Here is an 8,010-nt window from a genome sequence, read left to right as displayed (position 1 = left end):
AGCAGGAGAGGTCTAACAGAGGATTCAGATTCTTCCCTCTAACAGCTAGATGATTTAATTAGCTAAATATTGTATGCTCCTGAAGATTACAGATCATGTTAATAGTACCATCTGGCTTTTATAATGTATGTAACATATACAATTAATTCTAATTCCAGCTTAATTTTAGCAGAAAAAAAATCTTTCCTACTCAGTATACTCTATTTTTATCGCACACACACACACACACACACACACACACACACACATATACACACACACACACACACACGTATACATACATACATACATATACAGATAACCATACATACACTGTATGTTATATCTAAAGAGTGGGTACCTCTCCCCAGTGCATCCATGCCACCTTGCCACTGTTTCTCAAACTAGAGTGCAAATTACTTAAGTATTGATTCCCCAGTTCAGTTCACAGATGGTTCTGAATTTAGGCCGAATTCTTTGTATACCCTGTGCCACTTCCATCTTTTGTATCCAGAAAGAAACCGCAGGGTAGGTTCGGGTGGTGAGGAAGCAGGGGGAGTTACCTTCTAAGTTTACATACAGTCCTGAAGTCCCAGAGGCTATCGTTCCGAAATTTGTGATGTTTTGTCTGCTTTGGTGATTTAAGGTTTGTCAGAAAATGTCAGAGAGGCCACGAGGCCAAGGGCTTCCTGATGACTGAGGATTTTCTTTCACATGACCTTCCTGAAGTTGATTTTGGGCTCCAGACAGTGCTGCCTTCAGCTCTGACAGGGGCCGGCTGGCAACAGATTCATGGGGAATCTCTAGGGCATTCTGGCATTTTTAAACTAACTGGAGGCTGTAATACCTCCTAATCATCCAGAATATTATTTCACAAGTAATCGTCTTAGTGGCAGAACGTAAATGCCAGCCTCTTACTTTGTTTTGCAGCTCATTCTCTTACAATAGGCAGTATGCTTTCAAATGTATTAAAAAAAATTGAAGGCCTGTCTTGATGTAAATGAACGAATATTCAGTTCTTTTAACAGAGAATCCCTAGAATTAAGTACATAAACACACGTACATAGATGAGTGTGGCTGATAAAAGGTGGTTAAATAGCTATAGATATTTGCGTACATTTTCCCCCAGTGCAAGTGGGGAATTTAGTCATGTGGTTTCACATTATTTAGAGGGCACTCAGGTATTTGTAAAAAAGTATGTGAATCCTGAAGTTACACAAATTTTAGTACAGGTGATTATTCAAATAATAAGTCATAACAAAAAAGTGTTTGTTTTTCCATATCTGTTATTTTGTACTCTTCAAAAAAAAAAAAAAAAAAAAAAAAAGGTTTAATCATGAAGTCAGGCACTACAAGCAGCACCAGGTGACTTAATTAGCCAACCTCACACTACAAACTGCAAAGAGCAAACAATCAGGTGATCCTTTATGGGAAAACCTAGTTGTGGAAACTTATTTGACTAAACTCTTCCAGGAATACAGAAGGAATAACATGCTCATTAACCAGGGATACAAATACATGGTTTTTGGTGGTGGTTATTTTTTATCTCAATAAGATTTGCTTGCACCAATCCCAAAAAAGGTGTCTTAGCCTGTTTGTTGGGCATCTTCCTTAATGTGGTCACTAAGTAGGCACCAGAAATGGGCTAGGAAAGGAATAGCTTATCTGGCTGGTCCCCTCCTCAAACTTTCAATGCAAAGATATAATAGGATACAAATCACAGCTGTTGGTTTTGCCAAATGAACAAGCCCTTTTTCTCCCCATCACCAAAAGTCTGTACTCGTGTCTCCTGATGAATTCAGTTCTCCTCAAAGTCAGAGTGTTTATGTTTCAGATCTATTCCAGGCAAGGTGACCTCTTATAATTGTCTAACCCCAAGTCAGTACACATTTTTATCTTAACAGATACTGTTTAGTACAGATGCGTGTCATTTTGAACAATGTGCATAAATCACTCGGTCAGAGTTAACACACCTTCCCCCCAGATATTCTATTCACTTAGGCATGAAAATATAACAGTGAATTGTAAATCTGTGTGAAAAGAATTAATCTGGGGGCTATGCTGATTTAATGGAGACTCAGAGTAGAAAGGAGGAAAAATCACCTTAATTTACAAATGGTCATGTTTGTATTGGTACAAGCAGTTCTCACTCTATGCTTGGTATTAACTCACAGGGAATTATTTACCATTTATCATCCTTATAATCTACACTATTGACAATACTGAAAATTGAAACTGTTGTAACAGTGCTGTGGTCACATACTTGAGAGTTCACTGTAGTGTGTTGGATATAGAGTTTTACATAGAGAGATCTTAACAATTGCTGGACTTCTTAACTTGACCTGATTTATAGGTTCAAGTACCAAAAAAGGCCTCTTCAGAAAACCATTTGTCTGTCTGTCTCTTTCTCTCTCCATCTCTCTCTCTCTCTCTCTCTCTCACACACACACACACACACACACACACACAGTGTACAGTTCCAACAAGGGCAAATGTATTAAATAAATTAAATCTCCAATATTATTGATGCAAACTTATTTAACTAACACTTTGTTTTCTTGACTTTTCTGTGCCTGTTTTACACCTTTTTTACTTTACATGCTTCATTTCAGCAAAATCAAGGATGCAAACTTCTTAGAAGTACTTAGTTTCCATGGAAACCTAAGCTGACCTCAACATTATTGTTCTCAAGAGGGAACTGACTTTACTATATGTTCATTCACTGAATTAATGGACTCCTGGTTCTTTTATTAGCAGCCCTCTAACAATGGAAAGAGAGAAATGTTGTAAAAAAGACTCTCAGACAACTGTCCACTCTTTTGTAGAGGGCTTATTGGAATGACGCAAGTCTATTCAAGAAAAGATTATAAAAATCAACTCAAAGCTGCCTCTGCTTGTGGCAGCTAAACATACTTTTATTTCATAAAGATATAACCCACATAACAAGTAAATTGACGCTCTTTAAGAAATAGCAACTCTATGGCAGAGATCATGTTTGAACTGGATTTTAGATATGATAACAGGATATTGTTAGTCTCCTATCATTTTGTGAAGCATCATGAAGGTCTAGTTAGGTCACTTTCTGGAACTGGCTTGAAACTACTGCTGGATTAATACATTTTATGAACAGATAGACAATTTTGTAAAAAATCAGGTACATATAAATGCACACAAGAATCATTGCTAAGACATTGTTCAATTCACTCTCTGGTCAGTAGGGGCTGCATGAGAGTGTAAAGGCTTTTCTAGCAGCTCATATTTATCTCCAGACATTTGCATTAATGGCTTCCATTTATGGAAGTCTAAGTTAAAAGTAAAGTCACTGAAATGCTAGGATTTTTTAGAAGACATACTAACAGTTTCAGTGCATCAATATGTCATGATAAGATTTTCTTTCTAAAAATATGAATACAAAGTGTCCCATATTGCACAGGAGTGTGATATGCAATGCTGTGAATCCATGGACTTTCTACAGCTTGTGTTAAAATCTGGAAGTCAATCTCCCTCTGTATATCTAGTATTATGACAGACCCTGCTTAGGCCTCAGGCTGTATGGCTGAGCTAGTAATTGCTCCACAAAAGACAGTTAACAGTTCCCTTGCTCTTCTCTAACTACCTTCCTGACTGCTTATTGAAGTCTGATTTCTTACTCCTCTGGGTCATCATTCATCAGTCCTAGAAATCCCGTTGGGAGAGACCGACGAGACCTTTCCATATCCCTTGTTACCAGGGGCCATTTCTGATGGCCCATGATATAGAAAATGTCTTCACAGCAACCCAGTGGGACAAGCTATGGTTATAATACCCAAATAATCATTTCACAAATTATCATAATTATCAATCAATCATCCTGTTGGAACAATGTGTTTTTAAAGTATCAGATGGTTTCTGTGACCTGTAGCATTTTGTACATCATAATAAACCTGGAGAGATTTATGGACAAGTTCTGGTGAATGTTTGTAGCAACAAAACTTTGTTCATTTTTAATTTTATTAAACTAAAAAGCTTTCCATTACAATATCACACTTTTTACCTCAGTAGACAAAGGTTTCTAAGCTCATGCAGCTTTTGATAGTCTTGAGCATTGCAACATTATTTAGAAAAAAATATAAATTCAGCTACTTTGAGGAAAAGGTTACTCTTAGTTTATATTTTCTTCCCATCCACACTATATTAAGCGCATGTTACATTTTGCAATATAAAAATAAAGTGAACTAAAACAGGACAAAAGAAATTTTGTTTTATAAGATACCAGATTGAATCCAACTCTTTTAAAGCTGATACTATCTCCTACTCCTGTGTAGTACATTCTTGTTAATGGATAAATTCAAGCTCTCCAGAAAGTCAAAGAATAAATTTAAAACCTTTTGCCAAATGTCTATCCTATTGGATTTTGATAAGACGGCTATTGAGCTTTAATAATGTCTTCTATCCATTTTCATCTGGCCCTTAACATGTCTCTTTATTTGTCCCTAAAGCCTCTTCAGCGATGCCTTTTTATTACAAGTCTCTCAGCTTGCTCTCAAGGGAGACAGGGTCGACAAGAGTGATAGATAGATAACTCTATAGATTATCTCCCACAGATGTTTTCTCTCCAGTAGCCCCTTAGGCTATTCCCTCTAAGTAAACAGAAACTAAATAGAGAGTCTGCTGAAGACAGAAGTCCCTGAGGTCTCTTGTCACCACAGTTAGAAAAACAGTGCATCCAAAAGAGGCTGGTTGGGAGTCCTATGCCCTGAGCTCCTCTCAGTATGAATCTCAAATGTTTGTCCGGAGTGACTTTTAAAGTTAAATACATGCGGCTTTACTCTCAGAAATAAAAGCATCACACAACAGATACTGGCATTCTTTCCTCTCTGAATACTGCACCTGACTTTTTCACCTCCCGCTCAGTTTAAGCAAAAAGACGAAGACGGTGATACAAACTGGAGTATTAGATGTGTTACCTGCAGTGGGGAAGCCTGGAAAATTCAGAAAAAAAGAAACCACGTGAGCTACCCTTTAAGGGTGGGGGGAAAAAGGCAGCAGCAGGGAGATGCCCTTGAAAATGGTTGTGGAAATATAACATCTGTATCTATGTCTTGGTACTACACACATTCCTGAGTGCGTGCAGGCAGTGCACTAACAAAATGTGAACTGCTCCCCGAATCTAGTCAGGGAAAACCTTGCTCCCTCCCACCCCAAATAAAAGAATCAAACAAATGTTTGGTGTTTACATATATTGCCAGAATATAATTAAAGTTAATATTATGCAAATATATATATAAAGCCCAGAAGTTCTGCTTGGCAAGGAGACACACGCTTATAAGTCTGAATTATTCTGTGAAAAATATGAATCTCAGAAATGGGCCCCAAACCTAAATGGAACAGATCCTGCTTATCAAAATCCTAGACCACCTGCTTCCTGTGCCCCCACAGCCTTCATATATTAATAGGATACTTCTGCCTCTTGTTCCTACAGAACCCAGTTACGCAGAGACTGTGCAAAACTGAAAAATACTAGGAAAAAGAAAAGCTTCAGTTAATTTTTATTTTACATTCATTCAAGCAAAGAGCTTTATTTATTATAGTGTACAATAATATCAAATATGTAAACTGCATGAACATTTTGCTGGTTTTTATATGTATATAAGAAGAGTTGGAAAGTAAAACTTTTTTTCTCCACCTGGTAATTTAACACCAAAAAAGGATGCTGAGGTCAGATTTAAACTGAAAAAAGCTTCCTGCATCTCCTTCCCTCTGTACTTCATTCCTGTCAGTCCCTGCTTCTCCTCCAGAGTCTCTTTTTTCAGCTCTTCTCTCTATTTTACATTTGACTTGTTCCTTTTCCTTTCTTTTTGGTCCCTGCTACTGCCCCCTCTAGGGCCTGGGATGCAAGAACCACGCAAGTGAGCCACTTCCAAACACTGGTACCACCCCTTAGATCTCAATTCATTTTCTTAATTCGCCTTGGCCCACCCACCACATTTACCTCTGTCCTGATGGATGGCTGGTGAATGAGTCAGCCTCCCTCCCTCCCTCTTACCAGCAGGCCTCCAAAGGAACAAGAATAAAGAGAAGTCAACCTAAAAGTTTGTATCCATTGGGATATGACAATTTAATGATTCAGCAAATTCAAATACTCTAATCTTCCCCCAGTGGGTTTTTGTACCAGACTAAAAAGTACAAAGCAAAGATTATTTCTTTTAAACACATTACCCCACAGATACCACCCCCCACTCCATTCCTTGATGCTACAGAAATTATAAAGGATTATTTTTCATTTTTTTTCCTTCTGACTAAAAAGCTGTCTAGCAATAGTCCCTTCACAAGCCATTAAGTTTAGACTTGAACTCTTTACCTTACTGCTTTGACCTTTTCTACCCTGGCTGTAAAACCCTACTGCCCATCCTTCAATAAATTTATCACCTCATAAACTCCCACTACTGCTTCTCTACAATGCATTTAAAAGAAAAAGTCACAATGGCACTCCCTGAGTCAAATATCATAATTGTCCAGTTTTACATTTGCAGCTGGGGAAACATTGAAGAGGCAAGAAATGTTGGGGGGTGGGGGGACATGAATTTTGCCACATTTTCTTTGCAATAAACATACTGAAATTTAACTGGATATTTTTTATCATCTGAAGATATCTGTTAAATGTCTCCTTGCACCCGTTGCCATTGTGCAAAGCCTTGTTCTCTTTAAGTTAACGTGAGGACCTGAAATTAATTTGGGAAATTTTAATTAAAGACTACAAGAAAGAAATAGCTGAGCAGTCCCTGGGCTATGGAGAATTTACTTCCATCTTTGTGATAAGTGGGTTATGATAATAAGAACCTGCCACCTTGTCACCATGTCTGCTCAGACAAAAGGATCCCACTGAGGCACAGACAAACACCAAATGAGTTATGGAGATGAACAAGGTAAAAAGTTCAGCACCACTGAAATAGGTCCTCTTGCAAGGTCACAGGATGGTCAGAAGACACTCCATAGAGGGAAGTATAGCGTTTGAAATAAAGTTTTATTTTTCTCAACCTGGAGAGAACAGAATTGTCCATCCTGGGTACAGATGTGTCTCAATATCTGTTTCCAAGCTAATTCTGGAGCCTGACAATGCTTATTTTTCCATGGCATTGGGCAGAGGCTTCACAACGGATTCCTTTCAACTTTCAGAGCTAAGAAATGGTATTGAAGATGGCCTTAGTGGATGAATGAAAAAGGCAGTTGTTGTCATTTTCCAACTTAAAATATTGTGTAGTTTTTCATATTTTGTTTAGAAAAATTTGACTGTTTGTCTTAACATAAGGAAGGAAGTAAGGGTATCTCGTTAGTCTAGTTATGGATATGTTGCTCCTCTTAAAGGCACCCTGATAGATTATAATTAAATACAACTTGTTACCTTGGTAATACTGTTAACCAAGACCACCAACAGAAAGAATGCACGTTTTAGTGCATTTGAGAATAGTCCTGACCTATATAGTAGAAAGTAAACTGAAACATGCGGTGTCAGACAGACAGAGGCACTAGTAAACAGCCTAACAGGATAGAGATTTATAGAAATGGTAGCACAGCCAGGCTATGCTGGGATCATGATTCTCCCTGGACTATTTAAAAGAATAATTGTCTCTGAAAAGTTATATTATAATTCATAAAGTTCATTGAGTATCACAAAGTGATTAAAAGCATATGTCCAGTGACATTCTTATTCATCCATACCAACTCCCTTTGATTTCACACAACTAACATTAATGATGAGCTCACCTCTAATGATTTAACAATTATAAGACAAACATTCTTCTATGGGGTTTCTAGGTCTAGACTCTTACTTGCCTATAGTCCAGCTGTAACCAAGAACATTCAAAGATGTACCTTTTCCTCTTCTGTAAGTACTACATTCACAAATCACATAAAAAATACCCTGTTGAATGTAGGGGTACAGTTCCACTTCCATGGAAAATAGCAGCAAGTAGTGAAAACCATTCAGTGCATGCATTTTGATATAAGCCTTCATTAAAAATTATTTGCAAATGAAACTGGTCACAATCCTTT

The 8,010-nt window shown here is 37.6% G+C and overlaps 1 protein-coding gene across 20 annotated transcripts in view; it reads right to left on the bottom strand.

The window, feature by feature from the left end:
* The window catches only part of PRDM16 (PR/SET domain 16), a 459,271-nt gene that overhangs the window by 213,237 nt on the left and 238,024 nt on the right, over window positions 1-8,010 (bottom strand). The window lies entirely within an intron of this gene.

The sequence above is a fragment of the Alligator sinensis genome, unplaced genomic scaffold (genome assembly GCF_000455745.1).
Source record: "Alligator sinensis unplaced genomic scaffold, ASM45574v1 scaffold366_1, whole genome shotgun sequence".
Lineage (NCBI taxonomy): Eukaryota > Metazoa > Chordata > Crocodylia > Alligatoridae > Alligator > Alligator sinensis.
The sequence above is the reverse complement of the archived record's forward strand: the minus strand, read 5'-3'. Positions and strand labels throughout refer to the sequence as shown.